Raw genomic sequence first — 27,303 nt, 5'->3', positions numbered from 1 at the left:
TGTCCTGAGCTGTCGGCCCTTCTGGCCGGTGGTCTATTGTTTTGTTTCGTTATGTTAGGTTTTCTGTGTTTTTCTTGTTTTTATTGTATTTAAATTGCATTCTTTGCATGTAAAAAAAAAAGTTGGACTGAGAACAGGAGAAGCTTTTTCACCCATAGTAAACCCGTGGAACAGCCTACCCGCCGAAGCTGTAAACGCTAAAACTCTGTTGGGTTTTAAAATGCAGCCGGAAAAGATCATCAGGGCAAATGGGGGGACCTTTGACAAGCCGCCGGCTTCCTGTCCTTATCGAGGCCACTAGTATTAGTGACCCTCAGGGAAATAGCAGCCCATCAAACTGGCAAACTACCATGATAATGGTTGTTAATTACCATCTCTATAATCACCTCCCTCTCTTACGTCTTAATACAAAGGAGGGATGATAAAGTATTACAAAATACGGATGATGTATGGATATATAACATACGTGTCCGCAAGTTGTTGTTTATATATGGTGTCTGAGACGAGTGTTCGTCTTAAGTCATTTTTGAGGCGATCGGACAGGTTGACTGGTCAGGCCGGCCGGCAGTGATGCCAACACACCAGGAACACACACCCTCGGTGCTCTATATTACCTGCTTGTTGACAAGCAAAAGTTTACACCAAAATAGTATTAATAATGACTCAGTATAATAAAAAATATTTTACTTTTGCAAATTAATTAGATTATTTCCGTAATAATTAGTGCATTGTTTCCAGTTGCCTTTATTCATATCTCTAATAAAGACTTCCTGTCATTACACAAGCATGATTATCACAAATATTATGATGAAGTAGAAGATAATTGGAGATAATTGTGAGGAGGGATATATTATAGATGTAGAGAATATTACAAGGGAAAGTGTGATGTGGTGGAAGAGTTGAGGCCATGCGGGGGTTGGCAACAGTTGGCGTCAGTCATGTCGCTAGAGGACGACGACAACACCTGGTGAGTGGTATGGTGGTGTCTTATATCCTCACACGTCGCCCACACGCGTCGTCTTGGGCGTGGCGGCCCTCCCACAGTGGCCGGGGGCAGCGTGGCGGCCCTCCCGCAGGTACCACGCCCTTACATGTGCCGTTATTTGTGCCGCCAACGTCTGGGTTTGTTGACGCGGTCAGCTGATGATGATGTTGACGACGCGATCAGCTGGTGGTGTTATGGGCAGATAAGATATGGGCACCACACACTGCTGCATATTCCAACTGTGGTCTGGCAAAGGTTGTCAACACTTTGGTATTATACTATCCCGTACTGTATATAAAACTCAGTCGCGCCTCGTCTGGGTTCAGGTATACATCTAAGGGCTCCTGGATTTCCCACATCCCAGGGTCGGGTAAACTTTTATCCATCCAGATATGGGAATAACTCTGGATTGATCCATCAAGATGGACGGACACGGCTACAGATCTGGGGGGGGGGCAACCTGTGCCCTTGTAGTATTAACAGGTTCAAACAGGCAGGTCTGTTCTTGTGAGAAATTCCCATCAGACTATTGGCCATTGTGGGGTTGCCAGAGGTGTTTGGGAATGGTCTGGTGGGACAGTAATGGTCTGGTGGGACAGGGTGGGAGGGAAGGTGGGACAGTAACGGTCTGGTGGGACAGGGTGGGAGGGAAGGTGGGACAGTAATGGTCTGGTGGGACAGGGTGGGAGGGAAGGTGGGACAGTAATGGAGACAGTTTACCATGGAGTGTAATATGACGATCATCTGGCTCCATTATACGGGTATTATACCTTGAATGTTTGTCTCCTGCTTATAATTCCCATTATTGGGGGGCAGAAAGCCTGTACTTAGACTTTACATTAAATTGTTCTCTGTTGAATGTTAAAATCCAGCTTAAAAAAAAATGGACATATTATGGGACATTTGACAAGCCGCTGGCTTCTTGTCCGCGTCGAGGCCAGTAGTGTTAGTGGCCCTCGGGTAAAGTCTGGTAACAAATCCATTGTTCATGTTCTTGGTTATGGATGTAGACCAGTTCACCTTCTAACTTGAACTGGGTTGTTACCAACTTGTTCATGCAGCTTGAGTTTATATAACAGCCCTTGCTAGTTCAACTTTCCTGCATGCGAGGAAAATGTCCAGTTTTCCCCATTACCCTCAGTCTTAGACTTTACCTGAATGTTCCAGAGAGCCACTTTTTTGTTTGTTTTTATCCTATTATTAAAAAGCAGTTGCCAGTCTATTGATCAGTTGTGTAGTTAATGTAGATCTCTGTAAAGCCTCGATATCTCTCTTCCAACTTTCTGGTAAAGCTTAACAAAAGATTAGCATAGTCCATGTATAATACATCTACTTGTTTAGTGTGGCTGAAGCTTTTTCATCTCTCCATACAGCTTGCGCAGTATTGAACTCCAGCTTCTGATTTCGTGGTTTTCGTGGTGGTTCGTGGTGGTTGCTGAGGCTTCTAACTCTTCTGCTCTCTTGATTCGCTCTGATGTTCCCTTTGTGCCCTTACTTTTTCCTTCGCCTCTCCATTGTTCTGCTGCTCAAATCTTTGTGAAGAAATGGTACACAGTTTGTTCCATTTATCTCCCTCCCGAGTCTCCCACTTTCTCTTCCCGATCTGAAACACCTACTGGACTACTTGCTGGAGCCTGTGCTCCTGCTAGGTGATTTCAATTGCCATTCTCTTTGGGGTGATGTTCTGATGAACACTCGGGGTCGCCTTCTTGAATCATTTATCTTCTCTTCTTCCCTGTTTCTTCTGAATTCTGGCAAGGCCACGCATTTAGACTCTCGGACTCGCACCCTTTCCTGTCATGATCTTTCTCTATGCTCGTCTTCTCTTTACTTAGATTTCTTTACTTTACTGCCTTTCACGTGGCAGGTTCTTGATGACCTCCATGGCAGGTCTTCACCGTCTTTGACGCTGCCCTTCACTCTATTCCTCGCTCTTCCTCTCGGGCCCACAGAAGTGCATTCCCTGGTGGAATACAGACTGTGCTCGGCTGTTCGCTGTAAGGGTGCAGCCTGGAAGAGACACCGCCGCCAGCAGACGGCCGATTCTTTTCTTTTATCTCGGAAGGCAAGTGCAGTGGCCTGTAGGGCCATCTGTACGGCTAAAGGTGAATGTTGGGCATCTTGTCTCCACCATTACGTCCGACACGCTTCTGCCGCAGATCTGGAAGCGTATCCACAAAATAGCAGGCAAGTTCGTTCCTGATGTCACACCGGTCCTTCACCTCCGTGGTGAAGGACCCATTGTAGGTTGCTACCGAATTGGGTTCCCGCTTTTCTTCTGTTAGCTCGGGTTTCCATCTTCCTCAATCTTTCCTTCTTCGTAAACCTGTCCTTGAATCTTGTCCTTTGGATTTCTATATTCGTCTTCGGCTTCTCCATAACGATCCCTTCTCTCTCTCTCAACTTCGGTCTGCCCTGCCTCTCTGCGGTTCTACGGCAGCGGGCTCTGATGGCATTCATTATGAGATGTTTCGCCATCTCCCTTCATGCACGTCTCAGTATTTACCGAGTCTGTATAATCGGATCTGGGAGTCATCGTCAGTCCCTGAGGACTGGCTCGATGCCGTTGTCCTCCCTGTACGCAAACCGGGGTCTCTGGGAACATTCCCTAAGGACTTTCACCCTATTGCCCTCACCAGTTGTCTGCGAACTCTTTGAACGTATGGTTAACGTTCATCTGATGTGGTTCTTGGAACACCATCACCACCTCTCCCCTTCTCAATTTGGTTTCTGCAAGTGCTGCAGCACAACGGATGTCCTGGTGAACTTTGAGGTCTATCTTTGTACTACTTTTGCTGCGAAGACCTCCGTTGTTGCCGTCCTTTTTGACCCGGAAAAGGCTTAGAACACCACTTGGTGATATTATATTCTATCCCAGCTTCATTCTTTTGGCCTTCGTGTTGATCTCCCTCTCTTTCACCACAGCTTCCTCTCTCGTCGTTCCTTTCGGGTGCACCTTGGTACCGCTCTCTCTGCATCTTTTCAGCAATACAAAGGTGTGCCCCAGGGTAGTGTTCTGAGCACTACTCTTTTTCTGGTTACCCGTAATGGTCTTCTTTCCTCTCTTCCTTCAGTCGTCTTCTCCGCTCTTTATGTCGACTATCTTACCCTTTGCTGTCAGGGTGATGATTTGCCTCTCCTTCAGCGCCGGCTTCAACTTGGGATTGATGCCGTGTCGTCTTGGGCCACCGATCATGGCTTCAGGTTCTCTACATCTAAGACTTGTGCAATGACTTTTACTTGGAATCGTGTCATTCTTTGTCGCTTTATGGTCGCCCCATTGTGTGCAAGGATTCCGCTAAGCTTTATGGGGTTGATTTTTGATACTCGTTTGTCTTGGTCGCCCCATATCTCGTACCTCCGTAAGGGCTCTAAGGCCCTTACCCTCCTTCAGGTATTGTCCCATACTTCTTGGGGAGCGGATAGGCGCACTCTACTTGCTTTACATTCCTCTCTCGTCCTGTCTAAGCTAGATTATGGTTGCCCTGCTTACTCGTCTGCTTCTCCTTCTACTCCTCGCCGTCTTGATGCTTTGCACCATACTGGGTTGCACCTCAGTTCTGGTGCCTTTCGTTCGACTCCCGTCCTCAGCTTGTATGTTGACACTGGCTTCCCATCTCTCCAGGACCGCCGTGATTGCTACTGTCCTTCCTCTCGTCTATGTCGTGCTTTAACTTTTACCCCTCCTGCAGTGCCTGTTCCTCCTCACCACCTCCCTCTTTCTGTCCGGTTATCTCGCTTACAGGATTCTTTCAGTTCGTATTTCTAATATTTCTACTCGTGTTGTTCCTTCTTTGCCCCCGTGGAGAGTCCTCGTTCCGAAGTTTTGTACAACCATAACCCGCACCACTAAAGCTTTTACCCCTCCTATGGTTCTCAAACGCCTTTTCCTTGAGCACCTTTCTTCTCACTCCCACTCCGTTTCCATCTTCACCGATGGGTCTAAGTCTGCGGACAGTGTTGGCTACTCTGTTGTTTTTCCTAATTGCACTCGTATGTGTCGCTTACCTCCGGAGACTAGCATCTTCACAGCGGAACTTTATGCTATTCTCTCTGCTCTTCGTCTCCTGCTTTTTCGTTGTCAATCTTTCTTTGTAGTTGTTGTTGACTCTCGTAGTGCCCTCATGGCTCTCGGGTCCTTTAATCCGGTTCATCCAGTAGTTGTCGAGATCCAGCATTGGCTGTTTCTTGTTCACAGAAAATTTAAGTCGGATGAGTTTTGTTGGGTTCCCAGCCATATTGGTGTCTGTTTAAATGAGCGTGCAGATGCTGCCGCCAGGGAAGCTGTCTGCTCTTGTCCCATCTCTCGTAAAGGTATTATTTATTCTGACTTTTACCCGGTTATCCATTCCTCCGTCTTAACCCGTTGGCAGGGTTATTGGTCTGTTACTGGTAACAAACTGCATACTCTTTAAGAGTTGTCCTCATGGCCATCCTCCTACCACCGTAACCAGCAATGGGAAACAGCTCTGGCGAGGTTGCGTATTGGCCATACTGGCTTAACTCTTGGTCACTTGATGGAGCGCCGCCCTGCTCCTTATTGTCCTAATTGCATTGTCCCTCTTACGGTCGTGCACATCCTTGTTGAATGTCCCGACTTCCAGGACGAGCGTGTCTTACTTTCCGACCGTCCCTCGCGGTCACTTGTCCCTCGAGAGAATTCTTGGTGAATCGGATACTTTTTATATCGTTGGCCTTATGCGTTTCTGTTCTCGTATTGGCATTCTTGATGATATTTAGCGCCCTCTGATTATTCCGCACATTTGATGGTGCTACATAGCCTTCCCGGTTTGGTGCCTTCTTTTTGATAATTACTTACTTCAACTAAGCTGTTACAGTGCCCAAAGAACAAAGTGGTCACCCTTACACATCATAAGTCGTGCAGATGATGCCACCTCCCTCAAAAAATGGTTACACCCAATACTCCCTCTGCTGTTATTACACTATATATATATATGTTATATACTGTATAAGTATCTACATTTGTGTTCACCATAGCCAACCACTAAGCTAGTATGGTGAGTGCAGACAGTAACTGGTGGCCACACAGATTTGACAGATGACGCTACAGATTAATATTACTCCTCGTTCCCTCCCTCAACATTACTCCTCCCACAATATTACGCACAGCGCAAATTATCACAATCCTGCTATTATCAGAATCCTGGTCATTTTTATCAATCAGGGGTCTTCTGTAATACTATCGTCACTAAATAATACCAGTTGCATATATTTTTGACATTTTTAGGAGATGCTGTGGTCACTTGAACAGCAGTGCTGTGAGCTCATGCTGCATGTGCCAGCCTTGGTGACTGGCACACGCAGCATGTGCCAGTCACATGCTGTTCACCATATCTCTCACACCCAGAAATTTTGGCCATGATTTTTAAAATAAATGGTCTGTTTACAAGAGCCCTGAGGAAGCTGATGTGAACCCCGAGTAGCTGTGGGCCATTTATATCTTTAGTGGTACTCCAAAACGTCATATTATATGAAGGGGTGTGCACTTTTGCATCAGTTACTCAACACGTTATACAAAATGTTGTACAGTTTGTGCATATCATTTAACCCTTAATTATATAAAACAAGAAATACAGGGGTACCTCGGTTTAAGAATTTAATCCGTTCCTAGAGACGGTTCGTAACCCGAAAATTCATAAACCGAAGCTAATTTCCCCATAAGAAATAATGGGAAATGAATTAATCCGTTCCCGACACCCCAAAAACTTCACTTCAAAGTAAATTTTATACCTAATTTATCCAAATCTACACTACAAAAGTATGTTCAAGATATTACTTTCCCTTGCTGATGTCTCCTGTTGGCGTATGGAAGATGGTGAGGGTGGGGGGGGGAGGAGGAGGAGAGGTGTTACTGTTTGGAAGGGGAGTTCCCTTCCATTATAACATCAGCAGTAAAAAACTTCTGGAGTGCGCACTCTGGCACATGTTGCCTGCATACCACTAGGTCCTGGTTGTGGCTCACTGCTCGATTTTCTCCCAACGAAACGGTCCATTGAAAATTGTTTTTCCCCTTCTTCACAACATTTGTCTGTAGTGAGGCATCACATTGTCATTGAAAAGATTAATGCAACGGCCTACTACAGCTTTCTCTGGGTGAGTCGTTTCAATAAAAGTTTGCATTTCTTCCCACATCTGACACCACTTCCTAATTGTTGAGGAAGGGACATTCTCTTCTGCCTCATCCTCCTCCACTGGAGAAATATCCTCAGCTGCCTCTTCTTGCTGCTCCTTTTGAAGGGCTTGGAATTCTTCGGTGGTAAGTTCTTCATTGTGTTCTTCCACCAACTCCTCCACATCAGCACCATCCAATTCAAGCCCATTCTCCGGCCCAGAGTAACAATTTCCTCAACAATAGGCACTTCATTTACAGACTCAAATCCTTCAGTCTAGTTCTGGTACACATTCAGGCCACATTTTTCTCCAGCCAAAGATTAGGGTTTTTAGTCACTTCTTGCCAGGCTTTATCAAAGAGTTTTAAAGCACTGTGACAGACATCGTTATCATCTACGATTCAGGCGCCGAACTACAGCAGTTGATCCTCCCATTAATTGCAGTTTTCCATAATTTAGTCTGCCCGGCTGAAAGTTGACGAGTAACCAGAGGCAGGCTAGGGAAGTCAGTGAAGCTGGGACAGATGATGTGGGTCGACCTGAAGGTGCTGGCCTAGTGGGCTGGACGAGTGCTGTGGGCTTTACTCCTTGAAGGTGCTGGCCTAGTGGGCTGGACGAGCACTGTGGGCTTTACTCCTTGTAGGTGCTGGCCTAGTGGGCTGGATGAGTGCTGTGGACTATACTCCTTGAAGGTGCTGGCCTAGTGGGCTGGACGAGCACTGTGGACTATACTCCTTGAAGGTGCTGGCCTAGTGGGCTGGACGAGCACTGTGGACTATACTCCTTGAAGGTGCTGGCCTAGTGGGCTGGATGACTGCTGTGGACTTTACTTCTGGAAGAACTAGCCAAGTGGGCTGGTAGATCTTTGAGGACTTCACTCCTGTAACGGCTAGCAAAGTGGACTGGCTGAGCGCTAGAGACTTCACTCCCGGAGGAGCTAGGCAGTGAGGCTAGGTAACCGCTGTGGCTAGGCACTGTTGACCATGTCTCTGGAAGGTACTATCCAGTGGGGCTGGTCAGGCATTGCTGACTTAGTTGCTTGGGCGCACCGACGGGTGCACAACGATCACATCAGAGGCACATTGTGGTCATCCGTGAAGCAGGCTAGTGTAAGGGCTAGCAACGCCAATCCGGTTGACACCGCAGAGAATTGTAAATATTATAATGGTGATGGGAAATAATAACGGGTTATTTTAGGTGTTCTTTTACTTTTACCTTTGAACATTGAGTACTCTCGGGCTGGTGGAAAGATTGTTACCCAGACTTGCCACTTGTCCTCGGTCCCCTTAAACATTGAGTACTCTCGGGCTGGTGGAAAGATTGTTACCCAGGCTTGCCACTTGTCCTCGGTCCCCTTAAACATTGAGTACTCTCGGGCTGGTGGAAAGATTGTTACCCAGGCTTGCCACTTGTCCTCGGTCCCCTTAAACATTGAGTACTCTCGGGCTGGTGGGAAGTGTTTCATGGCAAGTCTTGTGAAGCTATAAAGCCTGTCCCAATACTGTTCTCTTTATTTTTTATTTATATTTTTATTTATATATAGAGTTCTTACATTCTCGTACAGCCACTAGCACGCATAGCGTTTAAAGTAGGTCCTTAATCCTAATTTTTCCCGGAATATGACCTGCCAAATCGTTTAACCACCAGGTAGCCATTCACTGTTGGGTGAACAGAGGCTACAGTTAAGGACTGGTGCCCAGTAAATTGTCCCTCTCCCCGCCAGTATATGAACCCAGGCCAAAGAGCTTGCGAAGCGCCGGGCGAGTGTTTTACCACTGTGCTCAGGGAACTGCCGAGGTAAACAGTACAGTGGGACTCTTGTATTAGGTTACTACATCATTGCTATTGGGGCTCCAGAGGTGTATTTGTATTGATTTTGGGGGAATTAAGTTGTTTCTGTATTTTTTGTGCTGTCTTGTGCTGCTTGCTTCAGTTGGCATTGCTGAAATATCTTGGTTCATTTATGGGGGCTGCGTCTCTGATTATAATGTAGATATTGTCTTGTCTTGCAGGTTACGGGCCCTGGAAGCAGCTTTGCACGAAGATGTGGCCGATCACGAGCTCGTCGGCATCACGTGGGATCGCAGTCCTTCCCGAGGAGCCTGGAACACAGGTTAGGTGTTTGTGTGTAACCAACTTTCCCTCGCATCCTGCATTAAGGGGATTTTTTTCCCCCTTCTCTCTTTATTAGTAAAATACAATATGTACAATAAGGGAAATTCCAAACCATCGTACATAAAAATGTAAAGTAATACAGAGGAAAACACATTCCGTAGCTGAATGAACAACATAATAAGAAACATTTAAAGTGTTCACAATGAATAACGAGAACAATAAAGCTATAACAAGTAAAGGTAATATCTACGAACCACCCAACATGGTACACACAGTGCCCCAAATACACAAGGGGAATATAATTTAACTGGTAATTGTAAATAATACACGTGAAAATACAAATACTGCCCAACACAATCAACAGTGAAGGTCAGATGGCCAACACACAAGCAACAAATGTAATGGAAAACGGCAAAATTTCATTCATACACGTGTGTGTGTGTGTGTGTGTGTGTGTGTGTGTGTGTGTGTGTGTGTATACATACATACAAAATTATGCAATATTCATACAAATGCATACACATGTTTAGTCGGTGCCTCAGTCTAATGAACAAACGCCAAATTAACAAGAACAGAAGCATCAATAAAACCGAGGAACACGGCCCAAGCACTGATGCAACAACACACAGCATACGCAGGTGCACACCAAAACGCTCTACACCATGGGAGCTGGTCGGCCGAGCGGACAGCACGCTGGACTTGTGGTCCTAAGTTCGATCCCAGGCGCTGGCGAGAAACAATGGGCAGAGTTTCTTTCACCCTATGCCCCTGTTACCTAGCAGTAAAATAGGTACCTGGGTGTTAGTCAGCTGTCACGGGCTGCTTCCTTGGGGGTGGAGGCCTGGTCGAGGACCGGGCTGCGGGGACACTAAAAAGCCCCGAAATCATCTCAAGATAACCTCAAGATAACCATGCGTACAGAGGCGACAAAAGCCGCCATAAACCACCGATCAAGATCTTTCTGAAATGACTGTCGCAACCACAGCAGAGTAGCACTGCCGGCCCATCAGGAACCCCAGGTGTTGAGCTACAGTGCAACACTCCAACCTACCAACCCACAAACAAAATATGTAATCCGTAATCAAAACGATCAGTGATCTGAATTTTACTAATGCTCACTAGAAATGACAGGAAGAAAAACTTCAACAAATCCACTCGCAAATCAGTACCACAGAAGGAAGCAATGGTAACCCAAAGCCAGTACGTCAAACAAGAGAGACGCCGATAGAAGTAAAAAAACGTGCAGTTGGGACTCGCTCTCACTGCAATGGGCACAACAGTTCGACCCCACAATACCCAACATAAATAAACGGGCATTGGTAGGGCGGGTCTCGTGAAGGAACCGAAACATCAGTTTCCACTGTTTAGGGGTGAGAAACCGGTACCCTCAGAGCGTCCCAAACCATCTCCCAATCAAACAACGGGTACAACCCCTCAACCTTGTGAGCTACACGACCCAAGAGAGCCCAATAGCCCTTTACAACGAAGACACAAACCTCGGAAACCGACAAAGGTCTCTAAGAACGATAATTGCACAAGAGTAAACCGAAGGCATAATGAAAGCTACGTTCCCACAACACGCCACCCTCACGAGATAACACGCATCAGACAGAAGAACACGTCCAAGGAGTTAAGACTGTCCTGCAACCTGAGCCCCTGCGAAAGGTCACCCCAAAAAATGGCTAGCGACTAAACATACACATTGAAAAGACCAATCCCACCCTCCGCCAGATGCATGCACAAGAGTGTCAAACCGGGTGGTTTGACGGTTTGTACAGTAGTCTGCCCATCGTCCCTTTCCAATGAGAAACGATGGGCCAAATACCAGACTAGACAGAACCTTGGTTCACAATAATTTCTCTAAAACAGGGTCAAAGCCTTCTCAAATAGCATCCCCACTGCCACTGCTACAAATTGGAAAACCGCCGCCCAATTCCAAGGCCCAGATTCCTCGTACAAGCTGAACAAAGTAATTCCTAGCATCCGAACAGTCCGTACTACGGGAAGCCAAGACCTCCCCCAAGATGGCTGGGAACCCCAACTATGGGGTTTTTAAAGTAAATGGAAGTAAACGTTATCAATGCCCCATGATAAAAGATTTCTTTAGATTGATTACATCCCCCCCGTGGCAAACTCAAAACGGTGCACGACGTCCTGTACACCTACAACCGAACCCTCCATAGCCACAGACAGTTGTACCATTAGTATATCCCCACACATTCAGTACAAACCCATTGGGCAGCCTTGGGGGAACGATGGAACCATGAGCCGACAAAACCCAAAATAAGTTCCTGAAAAAGGATGTAAAAGAGCATTGACAGTAGGCAGCCTTACTGAACAGTGCTCGATTGCAAGTGAATTGCTAAACAATCGATGTCATCCTGGGGAATGTTGGACATTCCCCAAGATGTCCAACACAAGATTGTGTTGGATTGAGATTGACAAGGTGGAAATAGAGAGGAAATGTTTACAGTGCATAGCAATAGAAAAAGGGAGCATGAATGGAAGCTCGAGACTGAAATGAGTCAGATGTTGGAAAGTTTTCTTTCAGTGTAAGGGTAGTGAGGAAATGGAATGACCTACAGGAGCAGATTGTAGAGGCTAACAACATTCATAACCTTAAAAGAAGGCATGATAGAGAAATAGTTTAGGAGTCATTGCATTAAACAACCAATGGCTAGACAAGTGGGGTTAAAGAGCTAGAGCTCGATTCTGCAGGCACAAATAGGCGAGAACAATCTTATGGCTACACGATCGAAGGCTTTCGACCAGTCACAGTTCATCGAGGCGGCAGGGAACTCGGACCCTGACGTATACAGTAACATCCAATACCAGGTTGTTAAAATGAACAAACGACTCCCCGGCACCCCACAAAATTGTTCCTTATAAACTTCGGAGTCCACCACCGACCATAGCCGATTCACCGATAACTTGAAAAATATTTCATAATCCTGATTTAGGAGAGTATTAAGACGCCAATTGGAAAAGAACTGCAAATCGCCTGTCTTAGGTAAGAGCTTTACAACTCAAAGAGCCTGAGATGCTGCCAACTGCACGTGCTCTAAAAAACAGTGAACCACCTTCAGGAAATCGAACCCAATAATATCCCAATAGGAAACGTAAAACTCTGCCGGCCACCCATCTGATCCCCGGCACCTTACCCTTCCGTAAGGAATAAACAATGTCCCAAACCTCGCCACGACCCACCTCGGATACCAGTACTCGACAGTTCAACTACGCCAAACCTGGGAAAACAATGACGGATAAAAAAATCCTCAACTTCGATCCCTCTCCACCCTCCTATAGAGATCCTCAAGCTCCTTCCAAATATAGAAAAGCACCCCATCTGTATTCGACAAAGCCAAACCATCGAGCATATGGAGACCAGGCAACAACACTGACTCGTGATCCTCTTTCTCCTTCCAGTGCAAAAGACGGTCACCAAACAACCGCTCCTCAACCTCCAGTCCTGACCCTCGCCCCTTAAGCCATCGCCTCTCAATCTGCGAATCTACTCCTTGCACAGCAAAATCTTAGAATATCTATCAAACCCAGTGTTAACCAAAGAATAAAGGAGACAATCTATCTTGTAACACCTTGAACAACCCAAACCATTCAGCTGATTTCCTCTTTGTAATAGAAAGGAAAAAGCCGCTGACACTCCTTTACACCAGTCAGAGAGACGAGGAAAACTCTGTTTTCGGTCGACCAATGAAGTCCACCAAACCTGAACCTGTTCATGAACGTTGTCACACTGCAGCAAACTACAATAGTTTCCACTAACCTCTCCCCACCCATACCTGGCTTCGAACACCAATCTTTGCAACCACCATACAGTGGTCCAAGAAAGCAACCAGAACCATAAGAAAGGAGTCAACAGCTCCCTCCCTCCATCTAGTTAGATAATTTTCTTAAGTGCTGGACCAACCGGGCTGTGGTGGATATGTGGGCCTGCGGCTCCAAGCAATAGCCTGTTAGACCCAGATCTCGCAAATCAAGTCCAGCTCAAGGCAAGACTTTGGGAGTAGAACAACTCCCAGAACACCTTCAACCAGGTATCTACAGACATAAAACCTATCAAGCCAAGAATTGAACTGCGAGAGACAAAAGTATACTCCATAGCACCACCATGAACAACACCCACATCTCGAAACCCATAACACTGCAGAGTTTCAACCAAAGCAGGAGATGCCTTAGAAGGTGAAAGACTACTGCAATCTCTCGCTGACATTACACAATTGAAATTCCCAAAAAAAACCATCGACAGGGTATCATGCCTCGGGAAATATAATATCTCATTAGCAAAAAAAGTTTCCCTCTCCTGCCTCCTGGCAGACCCAGAGGGAGCATAAACATTCAAAAACGGTATAATGATCCCTAGACAGGAGATCCTTACAAATGGAATCCGCCGATCATCGTCCATCTCCGTATGTAACAAAGAAATTTGTGCCCATTTGTGAATAAGAATCAAGGTGCCCCCTTTTAAACATCCTGGAGGGATTCAACACCCTATACCCAACGGCCAGACCATGCAGCAGGCTCACATCCCAGACATTATGCTCCTGGATGAAAGCCACATCGACCCTGTGACAGCAAAGCATAGAATCCAGACCCAACTGCCGAGGAACAAAGACCATTTACATTCAAAGGCACAAAAAAGAAGGGGGAGCCATCGGGAAAAGGAGAGGAAAGATTCAACTACTTAACCATCCCCAACTGCCCATCTGCTGCCCAGACCAAAGTGGAAGACCAACTGGGGAGTCACCCACTGTACCCTGACCATCCAGGAGACCCTGGAAAGGAGAACCCCACAGAAGTGGGGTGGGATGCCCTCCCTCTTTAACACCAGTCACAAATAACCATAGTGCGACAACCGACACTAGACTCGACTACACCCCACCACAATGGGAGGCCCACAAGTAGTCTGTAGAGGGAACAACCCCACACCCACCCGGCTCCAAGACAGCCATAGCAGCATTCACCACACACACCTTGCCCTCCATCCTCTCAACAGGTTCCTCAGAGCCATAGGACTGCAACCTGCTAGTTTTCTTCAGCCGTTTTTGTTCAGGCATCAAAGTGGCCGGAAGAGACTACTTCTGCATGTGTTGAGGACGCACACTTACCATCCACATGAGGGGCAGCCGACTTCACCACCCGAGAAGAGGGGGGAGGGGGAACACCCTTACCAACAGGAGCATCAGGCAGGAGATTCCTAACCATACTTGAACACAGAAGCAGTGTGAATCCCCAGGGTGAGCTGCAGCCTCCTCCTATTAAAGTGGCACAGGATGAATGTCTACAGGAACAATATGCCGAGCACACGCCTCTACTGTCACGTCCTTGACTCGGTTCGTGGGCGTACGAGCTACCCCAGTATCCACAGGGTGCACTGTCTCCTTCGTGCAGGTACCCGGGACATCAGAACACATGGTACCAGAAGTTGTAGCTCATACCACCACCACCATCCTACACCCCCATGGTAACCTCATGGGGATGGGGAATTTTCCCAGTTTCCAATTTTCCAGTGGGGGGGAAAATCAGATTCTTGGAAAATATTCACCCTGTCCACCGCTCCCACTAAGCACGCAGCAGCCAAGTGACCAGGTAAACCACACTGATAATATTGTATGGGGCTGTCCAGAGTACAAACAGTGGAAGTTTAACCTCATTGAGACGGACTGTATATTCTGCATTAGGGACATCAGTAGAGTACGGGTACTGGTAAGCCACCACCTCGCATGTCCAGATGGGAACTTGTTCCAACATACGCTTGGCACCTTTCTAGAATGCTCAGAGCCTTGAAATAAGCCCATCTGGCATTTTGAATGGAGAGCCTCACACTTTCACTTACATTGTCGTCGACACTAAGCTTAACCACCTTCATGGTGCTCGTCCCACCTGGCAGTGGGAAGGAATGTTCCTCATAGCAAGCGATGAAGTCTTGAAAACCGCTGTAACTTTACCACCACTCACTTGTCCCGAATAAGCTGCAGGCCAACCAGATCTGCCATGTTGACATAGCATGTCAACAAGTGTTGCACCAACAGTTGTGCGATACACTTGTAAAGAAAAATTCATGACCAACCGAACCACGTAAGACCCAAGTACATGAGCTGGGTAGTCTCTTGCACTGAACCAATCCCATATGTCCTGTAGCTCCAGGGTGAGGTTATCTTCTTGGCGGTTTATCCTCTTGAGCCTCAGACCTAAGGAGTAGGGTAGAGTTCTTAAGGAGGCTGGATGGCTGGAGTTGTACATGAGGTAGGTGTAGGTTTGTGGGCTTGTAGTAGGCTCTTGTGTGTAAGTGTCCCCCCCCCCCCCCCCCTCGCCTATGTAGACCGTAGTGTCCAGGAAGTTGATCTTCGTTGTGCTGTGTTCCAGGGTGAACTTAAGGTTCTCGTGGGCTGAGTCCGTCCAGGTGTTGGGGAGGACTGTAGAACGTCAAGGCTGCCTGTCATCACTCCAAAGATGTCATCAGTGTAACTGAAGTAGGCATCAGGTCTGTCTGGGCGTGACTCTCTGGGCTTCAAATGCGGCGTGGACAAAAATTTAGGCAATTGGTACACTACTCGAGGTACTGATTACTGTGCCTTTGATCTGCCTGTAGGCTTTGGAGTCAAAGGTCAGGATCGTGTCTCGTATTACGTGTAGAATCGCTTCTTCCAGGAGTATTCTCATAGGGGCCTCCAGACTCCCGCATCTGAGTGGCTGGCAGATGCGGTGTTTGTTGTCCTCGAAGAAGGTTGAGACTAGTCTTGCTGTTTCACACTGTGGGATACTTGGGTAGGAGGAGACCACATCAAGGGAGAACAGGATCATGTTCTCTGCGACTGGTCCTCTTCGTACATTCAGGTCCTCTAGTTTTGTCAGGAAGTCTGTTGTATCCTTCAGGCGCTCGTCTAGAAGTAAAAGAAAGGGGTTAAGAAGGGCAGTACAGATCAAATCTATGGGCCTAGTTGGTGCCTTTCAGTTACTGAGTACTGGTCTGCCCTGCCCTGCCCTACCCTGTGAAGTGCCTAGAGAGAGATTCCTCTGATTCCTCTAATTTTCTTTAATTCTAAATTCTTTCCTATAAAGATTCCTAAAATTCCTCTACTTCCTCTGCCGTAACAAGAGGAATATGACCGAAAACAACTGTGGGATCTGGATCACATTTGTGTTTTATCCTTCGAAATGTAACCCATTCTCCTGTTTAGATAATACCTAGTGTGACGATGTTAGTAGTCGGAATTCGAACGTTCTTAGCTTTTAAATAGTAGTACACTGAGTAGTAAGGAATTATTTTAAAATAAATGAAGCTAAAAATCAAACTTAAATATTCATAGGCCTAGTATAGCACACATATGTACTATATTAGGCCTAGGGAGGTTAGAATAGGCAACTAAAAAAAAGTTTTTGAGCTTGTCCAACTCAATAGCTCGGATTTCTACATTCTAATTTTGTTGTACGTGTCTATATATACTATGGCCCTCATCATTACTGTAAGTACTACCAAAACAGAAAGATGGGCTGGAAAATCTATATCTTCATCAGCTGGGTTTTGACTATCTGTCTAGAACAGGAGCATGATGAGCTGCAAGTAGATGACCACCACCTTGGTCTTGACTGTGAGCATGACCATCACCTCCATGACAGCTGGAGCATGATCTCAAATCAAATCAAATCAAATATTTATTCAGGTAAAGTACATACATACAAGGTGAGATACAAAACATTGATGGATTTATAGAGCTAATACATACAACGCCTAAAGCCACTAGTACGCGAAGCGTTTCAGGCAGAAAAAACAGAGACTAAAACTTGATACTAATTGAGATTAAAGTATAAATTGTGTTGAAGAAGAAAAGGGGGGGGGGGGGAAACATGGCAGAAAAAAGCAAATATACAATTTGGTTAACAAACAGCATTGTTTAAAATAGTAGACATGGGTTGACATATTAAGGGTGAGGTAAGTTACAGGGAGTTAATTAGGTAGTACTTAGTTTTTATCTTAAACTGGTTGGGAGAGGTACAGTCTTTAACATGGTTGGGAAGGTCATTCCACATTCTGGGTCCCTTGACTTGTAAAACATTTCTAGTTTGATTAAGTCTTACTCTTGGAATATCAAATACGTATTTTTCTGGTGTGGTGCTCATGTGATCTGTTAAAACCTTCTAGGAAGCTTTTTAAGATCAGGATTGACATTACGGTGCAGCATTTTATATATATAAAATACACAGAGGGTATGCAGTGACTTAATATCCAACATATTCAGAGTTTTGAATAAGGGTACCGAGTGATGTCTGGGGCCAGAGTTAGATATTGTCCTAATAGCAGCTTTGTGTTGAGTAATTAGAGGACGTAAGTGATTTTGGGTAGTAGAACCCCAAGCACAAATACCATAGTTGAGATAAGGATAGATGAGAGAATAATAGTGTCACCAGGGCAGGGTGAGGTATATAATATCTGATCTTATAAAGAATGCCAACAGTTTTTGAAACTTTTCTGGGGGGAGCCCCTTCGGCTCCCCGGAGCTTACTAGGCTGATATGCTAATGTCAGACTTTGGCATCAGTCATGTGTATGGAGTTCTATGGGCCTACCGGGGACCACGAGCCAAAACCTGGCCCCCTCAGAGAGGCAAGGGAGCACTGTCCTATAGAATCCCCCGTGTGGTTGGACTGGGTTAGGCCCCCAGAAAGAAAAGCGTCCCAAAACAAACTATTCTGGTGAAAATTGCTACCACAAGCTGAACAAGTGGATAGAACTCCCCCTAAAATAAACTAGCAAACAATCATGATATCACACGTCGCCGTGGCGCTGTCCGGGCAGCTCCCCCCTCCCCGGGAAGGGGAAGCCCCAGACCCATTGTGCTGGCTATCCACCCCCCAGTTCTAAGGCTGATGCTAAAGGCTGAGGTCGTGTGCTCTGGCTCCGGTGGTTGTTTCAGCACTGTACCTAGAGTGTGGTGTCTGTCTTCTATGTGGTGCGTGAGCCGGGGAGTGTTTCTTCAGTACTCGGGCTGCATGCGCCTAGGGTTTCCTTCCCTAGGTGCCCTGTAAGTACTGCCCTTGGGGCTTGGGGTTCCCTTCCACAGGTTCCCTGGGTTCTGCCCCTCCTAGGCCGTTTACTGCTTGGTTTTCGGCCGCCCCTTGTGTGCTCGGGTGTTCTGTCTCCCTTGTTCACCTTGGGGTGGGAGCAGTTTGCACTGGCGGGACGCAGGGTACTGCGCAGCTAGTTTTCACCTATCATAGCGACCGGATCTGTTCCTCCTGGATACGTTGTCCTCTTGCGGAGTTTTCATTCTCTTTTTCTTTTCTGCCTGGTGGGGGTCTGCCTTGGTTCTTGCCCCCTGTGTACCGAGTACTCTTCCTTCTTCCGGTGGTTCCCCCTGCTAGGTCCCCGTGAGTATACATGTCCTGGAGGTTCAGTTCTTAGAAGGTTGTTTGGTAGCTTTGGGCGCCAGTTAGCAGTACCTTGCCTGGGTTTACCTGAGCGCGAGTCCTCTTCAAGTAAACGCTCAGGACCCTGGGAATCCCCACGGGGACACGTGGGTCCGATGAATGTGACCCCAGGGTCCCCCCTCCCTTTCTGCGAGTTTGAGGGTTGCTCTGTTCCCTTGTCCCAGGGTGACTCTCACTGTTTTGCCTCCATCTGGTGTCTGTGGGGTCGGTAGCACCTTCGACCCGGCAACTTGTCCTCTTAAAAAGAACGTCGCTTTTGGCTGTTTGCCCGTATGGCCGAATATAGACGTAATTTGAAAATTAAAATAAATTGAAAATAAATTTGGGATTTTTTTCAACAACAGTAAGTTAAGGGTCCTCTGATAGGTTAGGTGGGCAAGAAATTCTCATAAAGTTTCAAAACGTTATGAAAAACGTTAATTGAGAATTCCTCTTCTAAGCTGTCCAAAGAGGGCCGGACGACTCGAACAGAAAACGGAACAGTACATCACTTTTGTGAGTTGATTTCATTTCAAATTACGTCCAAATTTGGCCATAGTGTGCATACGAGCCAAAAGTGACGTTATTTTTAAGAGGACGGGTTGGACCCGGAGCCCTACGAGTTTTGTTGCTTGTTTGTGGCTTGCTTACCCAGTCATATGCTGACTATGTGGGTGCAGGCATTACTGGCGTTGCGCATCGTGTTTCGGTTTGGCAATGCTCTAAGTTGTTTGCTCCCTGGTAGCCCCGAGGCTGCCCCATTTTGGTAACGGAGCTTGGGGGTGATGGTTGCTTCGGTTTCCTTCCACGCCCCCTTGCCTTTCCCCTGCTGCGGTGTAGTCTGTCCCCCATCCCCCTTCCTCCCTGCATCTGGGTCCTTACAGTCTGTGGGTTTGGGGTCGGGGCGAGGCTTAGATGGTTTTGAGACTCGGGCGGTCTTGGGGAATTCCCCTTCTGGGGTAGTGACGGGTGCATTCGAGCCTGTCCTTCCAGCCGTGTTGTACGAGTCTGCCAGTGGGCTCCCTTCCTTGGTATTTTTCGCGGCTGCCCTGGTTTTTCTTGACACCGGGGCTTTGGCCGGACGGCTTAGCCCTGGGGCCTGATGTGTGGGTTCCTGGGGGGGGGGGGGCCCCGTGCCCCGTCGGTCCCCACCGGGGTTGTTCTGCCCTTTGTGCGGGGCTTGCGGTTACGGGGAGTGGGTTTTTTTTTCTTTCCCCCACTCTTTGTACGATTTGTTTTGCATCGGCCCCTCCCCGGGCTCGGTTACTTGTTCCTTGAGTCCTTTGGTTCCGTCCTGTTCGTTGGTGGTCTTTGTGGCTTTTTCACCCCTTTTCTTAGGATGGGACTTCCCTGTCATGTTCCCCTTTTCTTTTTTGGGGGTTCTGCATGACTTTTGGTCTCGGGTGCGACTATGCTTTTATGAGCTTTTGTGGTTTCTGCTTGCTTGTGTGTTCTCAAAGATTCGGGAAGGTTTTAGCTACTTCCTGTAATACTTGTTGGATTTCTGAGGCTTGAACTCATATATTCAATTATTTGATTATTGTATTTAAATAAATCGAAGGACCACCCACTTTTGAGAAAAGAGGGAAAACGAATAATAGTGATTATTAGATTGACACTAGAGAACCAGTGTCTATGGATAATAATTAAATGAATAATCACTTGAAAATAATGAATAGACTGTATTATTAAAGTCAAAGCCTCAAATATCAACATTGGCAAGGGGGGGGGGGGTGTATTTCTAGAAGTTCATATATATCTAGGAACCAGTGGTTCGTCACTAGTTCATTGTTGAGTTAGTAACATAGTAAATCTAAACTAAAATATTCAAAGATATGATACCTCAAAATATGAATATTAAAGATTATGAATTATTGAGCAACAGTAAGAGCAAACACATTAATTACCAAATCATAATTTCTGGCAATAAATTATTCACTGTAAAGATCCTATATGAATTATATGGAAATCAGTAATAATCTTAGATATTTTTGAACGAAATAAATGTTTTAGCTGTAAGACGATTTCTGTAACGCCATTTCGTCATTCGTCCTCGTGGTCACAGGATCCCAATACAGAAAGAACCCGAGGTGAATATCACGAATGAAGAGAAACAACTTGTCGACTCCTCGTATACACGCTGAAATCAGAGAAATTTAAGTAGCATTTGATTAGGCTACGAATTATTAAAAATATTTATGAAAACCGAGATAAATGTGGAAAATCAACTAACGTTGTGTATTAGGTATCCATTCGTTATCACGACAGACTACCCACAAATATACAATCTAGAATGATGCATCAAACGAGAATGGTATACTTAACATGAGCGTATCAAATACTAAGGTCTGCCTAAACCGCGTCGGCCAGTCCCAGGCGTCCACTGCTGTGTACGCGTAATTACGGGTCGTGGCTTCAATTGTTGGCGTGTTATTAACTGGCAGGGCACTGTCGAACACGTGAATAGGCAATTGTCGACTATTGATGGAGTTATAACGTAATTCTTGTTGGAAAACTCCTCAGTCACTACCACGCGTCTCACAACTCTTATCGCCAGGGATGCCTCGTGTGCAATGGCGTCTTCGCCCTCCCTCAACCCGTCTCTCGCATTCACAACAGAAATTACTAATCACGGATAATTCCTTTCTGCGCAATTATTGATGTAATACGCTAATGAGAACTGGGTTGCAATTATAGGGAATTATATAATATCATATTCTCGTTGAATGGTATTAAACAAGAAATGGAGAAGATTTTTATTCTCTCCATAGCATTCGTACGTAACAGATAAAACTGCTACTTGATGATAATTTCAATTAATAACTATCGGTTTTAGATTATCGAGTCATATTATCCGTAGGTAATTATTACACGGAATACTGATAATTTTAGAGAACCACATTCAATTCTTTAACTCATTGGTAATAAACGTGTCTAACTAGACATTATGACGCAATTTTGTTACTCGATTTCGTAAGAATTCTAGCACTAATGCGTAGATAAAATTAATTTAACACTACCGTTAGTGAAATTATTAACTACTGTAGTTAGTATATAATGATGCATTATAATACAATAGTAGTTTGTTAGTGTTGGAAATTTCCAACACTACTGGAACGTCTGGCATCTTTCGGTGTGGCTTCCCCCCCGGTCATTTCTGGGCTTGTTGGTCTCCTTCCAGGTTTATTCTGGGTTTTCAGTCCTGTCTCGCTCTTTTGTTCTTGTGTTTTTCTTTGTCCTCGGTCTGGGTACTGTTCGTATTCTTTACATACTCCTTGTCCAGGGTGCTAGTTTGGGCTACTTGTATCCCAATTGAGTTACTGGTTCGTTCCTTGTCTTGCATTCACCAGATATGTATGATGCTGCTTCCTGTATTTGCTCCTGTTCCCGTGAGCTGGGCTGTTTCTGCCCCTGTGCCCATTGCTCGGGTTACGGGCTGTTTGGGCTACTTTCCTTGTGCAGTAGTCCTTGTTGGCACCTTCCCACCGAGAGGGTTGTGCACGTGCGCCGTGGGAGTTTGTTTTGGTCTGGGCAGTGTGCATGAGTGCTCGTGTTTTGCGTCCTTTTCTCTAGGGTGCTTCGCCTCTTGTTCTTCTCGCTTCTCCAGTCCGCACCCCGTAGCTACTGGGGTGTTCTGGGTTGTGGTTATGGGGCGGACGCCGGGGTTTTCCCTGTGTTAGGGGTGCGGGGCGCCTCTTTCGCCTCTCCCCTCTCCTGTGTGTGCGGCTCGGGCCTTCTTCCCCTGGCGGTGCTCCCGGCATCTTCTTGGCTACGTTGTGTCGTGATATGTTTGTGCCTCCATTCTGCAGGCGAGTTTATGCAGTCTAACGTCTTTCAGCCAGGCATTGATTCTTGGTTTTCGGAGTGCGAATGTGGGAACGGCAGGACACAGGTGTCTGCAGGGGGGTCTCTTGGCCCATGTGGGACAGCTCCTCATTGTACCCATCCAGTCCCACTCGTGTGCATGTCCGACCCATGCTTGAGTTAGTCCCGAGACCTCACCTCGATGAGTTATGTGGTACAATGGTGGAGGTGACTGTTATGAGGTACGGTTTCCTGTGTCTGGATGTTATGAGGTGCCATTTTGATGCGGTTTTGTTACAGAGGATGCGTGTTGGGGTTTGGTTGTGGCATTTTGTTTGGCCCTTGCGTGTTTTTCTCCTGGGGCTTTCTTTGTTTGTCTGTGCTAATTATGTTTGTCTTCTCTGGGTCACTCATTCCTTGCCTGCCTTGCAGTGCCTGACTTAGCCCTTCCAGGTTCGTTGGCTTCTCTGTACTCCCCTGGTTCTTTTTACCTTGTTGTGCTCGCCTAGTTGTGTTTGCGGGAGTTGAGCTTGGGGTTTTTGGTCTCTCCTCTCGCCTGTTGTTTGACTTCTGTGCGGCTTCCTGAGCCTGCTGGGCTCTGTCGACTCTCCACTTGACACTGTGTGGGGGGGGGGGGGGGGTTGGCCTTAGCTCATCCCTTCCTTCTGCTTTCCATTTGTCTCCTCCTCCTGACACGAGTCCTTTGTGGTCTCTCCTGCTCCTTGGGTATCCGTTCCACCTGTGTCCCCTGGGACGCCTTTATCTACCCTCACCTTCCTCTGAGGGGTCATGCTTGTGGTGGTGTTGTCCCCTTTGGTTCTTCTGTCTCTGTGTCGTGCAGCTTCCTTCCCATTGTCTGCTTGATGGGGTTTTGAGAGTTCTTCTCCCCAAGCCTGGCCTGTGGTCAGGCTTGGCTTGTGGGAGTTGGTCCACAAGGCTGTTGCTTGGAGCAGCCTGTGGGCCCACATAGCTTGTGGCCCGTGGGCCCACATAGCTTGTGGCCCGTGGGCCCACATAGCTTGTGGCCCGTGGGCCCACAGCCTGGTTGGTCCGGCACTCCTTGGAGACGACTTTCTAGTTTCCTCTTGAGGATGTCCACGGTTGCATCGGTAGTTGTTCTTATGCACGCTGGTGTGGTAGTCACCTGGGATGGAATGGGCCGCCTGGGGGTGTGTGTGTGTGGCTCTCATCTTCGCTCATACCCCTCTGTTCAGATGGTCTCGTGGCGACCCTTGCGCTTTTTCATTTTGGTCTTGTGTTGGGACGTGACCAAAGACTGTGTTGCTGCTGTGCCTTTTGGCATTCAGATTGCCATGTTTGGTTTTCTGATTCCTGGCTTTCCCTGCCTGTTGGCTTTTTCTGCATCTCGCGGGATCCCTTCCCTAGAGACTCAGTCGGGGCCATGGTCTCAGACCTCTAGGTGAACTTTCTGGTGTTGGGACACTTTTGTCCAGCAGATGTTCCACCGCCTCCTTTGCCGGCTCGGTTTTCCGGCTAGATGGTCGCACTCGAGATCTTCCCGCGGCTCCACCTCTTCTCGGCTGTTTGGTCCATGGTGGGGCAGGTTTGGCTCTGCCTCGGGTCTCTCACTTTATTGGTCAAGTGGCTTCGTTGATGGCGTCTCGCCTGCATTCTTCTTCTTGGCGTCAGTGTGGTTTTTTTGGCTGTCCTTCCTTTTTCCTTCTGTCCCTTCTTCAGTAATGTTTTGTTGGCGTGGTCTTGTCCTCCTATTTTGGGGCCATCATTTTGCCACATACTGTTACCTCGTATCATGCGGCGGTGCTGGTGGAGCCGCTTCAGCTTGCTTTCGGTATTGAGGTTACTTCTGCTCCATTTAGCATGCTGCCTCGGGCATTGTTTCACCTCCGTCGTGCTCAAGCGCTGCCTGAGCGGTCCTGGTCATTGGACAGAGTGCTCTCTCATCTTCTCCTTGGTTTGTTGTGGCCCCGTCGGTTCCAGTTTTTCTCCTAGGCTCTTTTTCTGTTGACCTTGGCTTCTGGAGGTTGGGTTGGTGAGCTTCCTGCTCTCCTCTGGCGCAAGAGTTTTCTGCTCCTTCGGTCATGGCGATGGGGTTGTTCGTTGCTGCAGTCTCCTTCTTTTTGGCGGAGAATGAGACGGCTGCTTTCCAGAGGGGTCCTTGGGTTGTTGATGATTGTTTTAGCCGGGGGTGCATCATGTTTGGTGTCCGGTGGCGGCCCTCCACCATTCATTGCCCGCCATGGCTTCTGGGTCACGCTTTGGGTTGATACGGTTTCCCTCCTCTGTTTGCGGGTGCGGGTCTCCTGGACCGTCTGCAGCATTATTATGGCTAGCCGGCCTGCGATCTCTCCCCGTGTCCATGTTCGCAAGTTCGCTGCTCTTGCCGCTGTTTTTGGTAACATGCCCTGGGCTGTCATTCGGGCGCAGGGATTTTGTTGGTCGAGCAGGGTCCTGGCTGCTCGTTATCTCCTGTATGTTCCTGGGCCTAGTCGGGCCTGTGTCGCTTTAGATCGGCAGTTGCAGCCGGTTGTCTCGACTTGGTTGAGGAGTGACCGGCGACCGCCTCCCAGGTAGGTCCCTCTACTTTCCTCTGTAGGGAGTTAGCTCCGGGGGGCCGAAGGAGCTCCCCCCAGAAAACCAGCGTTGAATGTAATGAAACGCCATTTTCTGGGAAGAGTCCCGGAGGCTCCCTGGCATCCCTCCCTCCCTCCCTCCGGTCAGCGTTTTTTTCATGTTTTTTGACATTCAGCCTCGGAACTGGGGGTGGATAGCCGGCACGATCCACTAGTTCGGCTTGTAGTAGCAATTTTCACTAGAATAGGGGTTTGTTTTGGGACTCTTGACCTTTCTGGGTGCCTAACCTAGTTGATGGCAGACATAGAATGCTTCCAACCACACGGGGGTTTCTATAGGCCATTGTTCCCCTTGCCCCTCTAGAAGGGGTCAGGTTCGGGCTCGTGGTCTCGGTAGGCCCATAGAATTCCATACACACGACTGATGCCAAAGTCTGACATTAGCATATCAGCGTAGAAAGCTCCGGGGAGCCTCCGGGACTTGCCCAAAAAATGGCGTTTCATTACATTCAACACTGTTTTTTTTTTATATATATTTAGAATGTGTCCCTGGAAATTCAGCATATGGTCAATGAGAACACCAAGGAATTTGCCAATCTACTTTGTTACAAATTTGGGTATTGTTTATCCTGAGATTTATTTGATTTGAGGATTTATTGCCAAACAAAATATAGAAAGTTTTGTCAATGTTGAGGGCGAGTTTGTTGGCAGTTAGCCGGAGATGGACGTTATTTAGCTCGGTATTCACTGTGATAGGTAAAGTAAAGGGGTCAGGACTGGAGTAAATGAAGGTTGTGTCGTCAGCAAATAGAATTGGTTTGAGGTGTTGGGAGGCATTTGGAAGGTCATTAACGTAGATGAGAAAGAGGAGAGGGCCGAGTATGCTGCCCTGAGGAACACCAATGTTGATGGGTAGGGTGGGAGAAATTGAATTATTCACAAACATACTGGAGCCTGTCAGTAAGGTAAGACATAAGGTATTGCAGGGAGTGACCTCTGACTCTATAATGATGTAATTTAAGGTTATGGTGGTTGAGGGTTAAAAGCCTTGCACAGGTTCACAAATCGCCCAATAAGGAACTCATTTTTATAAAGAGCTGCATGTATCAAGTTAATCATACTAATAAGTGCATCGTTGTTTTTTTTTTTTGGGGGGGGGGGGGGTCTGAAGCCATATTGACAAGAGCTAAGTATATTGTGTTTGGTTAGATAAGAGTAAAGCTGCTTGTAGATTAGTTTTTCAAATATTTTTGACAAATTTGGCAGAATTGATATAGGTCTGAAGTTGACATCAGCATTGAGATCACCACATTTATGGACAGGGGTTACTTTTTTTTTTTTTTTTTTTTTTTTTTTTTTTTTTTTTTTTTTTTTTTTTTTTTTTTTTTTTTTTTTTTATATATATAGAATATTTGGAAAGGTTCGGAGTTAGTGACTTGTTGAAGAGCAATGCAATGGCAGGAGCTAAAGATCTGGAGGCTTTTTTATAAATTAGAGTTGGTATCTCCTCAAGGGCACTAGACTTAGTTTTACGGGAAAGGATTATCTCGGTAACATCAGTGGAATTAGTAGGCATTAGGTACAGAGACTGTGGTTAGTTACCTGTAAGATTTTCCTGAACATTAGTACTGGAAGATGGAATATCTTTTGCAAGGGATGACCCAATGGAAGAGAAGAACCTATTGAACTCGATAGCGGTATCAGAGGTTGAAAGCAGACCATCGTTATTGGACAGGTGTATTGGTTTATTTAAAATCTTAGTTCCCAATATTTGTGAAATTGTGCTCCATGTTTTCTTAATGTTGCCCTTTGTTTGGGTAAATTTATCTTCGTAGCATTTAATTTTGGTTCTTCTAATTATTTTAGGTAGCAATGATGAATAATTCTTTGAAAATTCTTTGGAGGCGATTCCTAACCTATACTTCTCAAGGTCATGTTTTTTTATTAATAGATTTAAGTATCCCCTTTGTAAGCCAAGGATTGTTTAGCCTTTTAGTTGTGACTTGTTTCGTTATCATAGGACAGTGGGTGTTATAAAGGCTGAAATCTTTTGAAGAAAAGATTGCACTGCTAGGTTGATGTCCCCTATGTTACCTAATTCGGACTCCCAGTTGATATTAGCAGCAGCAGCAGCTATAAAATTGCCTATAGCAGTTTCATTGTGCAGCCTAAAGCTTATCTACCTTGTCTCTAGAGTTGGTTTGTTGATGTTGGTTAGGAGAAATGCGGGGTAATGGTCTGTAGTGCTATCGATGATTATCCCTGAGGTAATCGGAGAGGTTATGTTGGTC

General features: G+C 46.5%; 1 long non-coding RNA gene across 1 annotated transcript in view; it reads left to right on the top strand.

Annotated features, from left to right (window-relative positions):
* The first annotated feature begins 939 nt into the window (after positions 1-939).
* LOC138373344 (uncharacterized) overlaps positions 940-27,303 on the top strand; it is a 74,964-nt gene continuing 48,600 nt past the window's right edge. Inside the window, exons 1-2 of the long non-coding RNA XR_011231160.1 lie at positions 940-1,076; positions 9,129-9,229. This is a non-coding gene — a long non-coding RNA (uncharacterized lncRNA). The remainder of the gene's footprint in view (positions 1,077-9,128; positions 9,230-27,303) is intronic.

Source organism: Procambarus clarkii, chromosome 5 (assembly GCF_040958095.1).
Source record: "Procambarus clarkii isolate CNS0578487 chromosome 5, FALCON_Pclarkii_2.0, whole genome shotgun sequence".
Classification (NCBI taxonomy): Eukaryota; Metazoa; Arthropoda; class Malacostraca; order Decapoda; family Cambaridae; genus Procambarus; species Procambarus clarkii.
The sequence above is the reverse complement of the archived record's forward strand: the minus strand, read 5'-3'. Positions and strand labels throughout refer to the sequence as shown.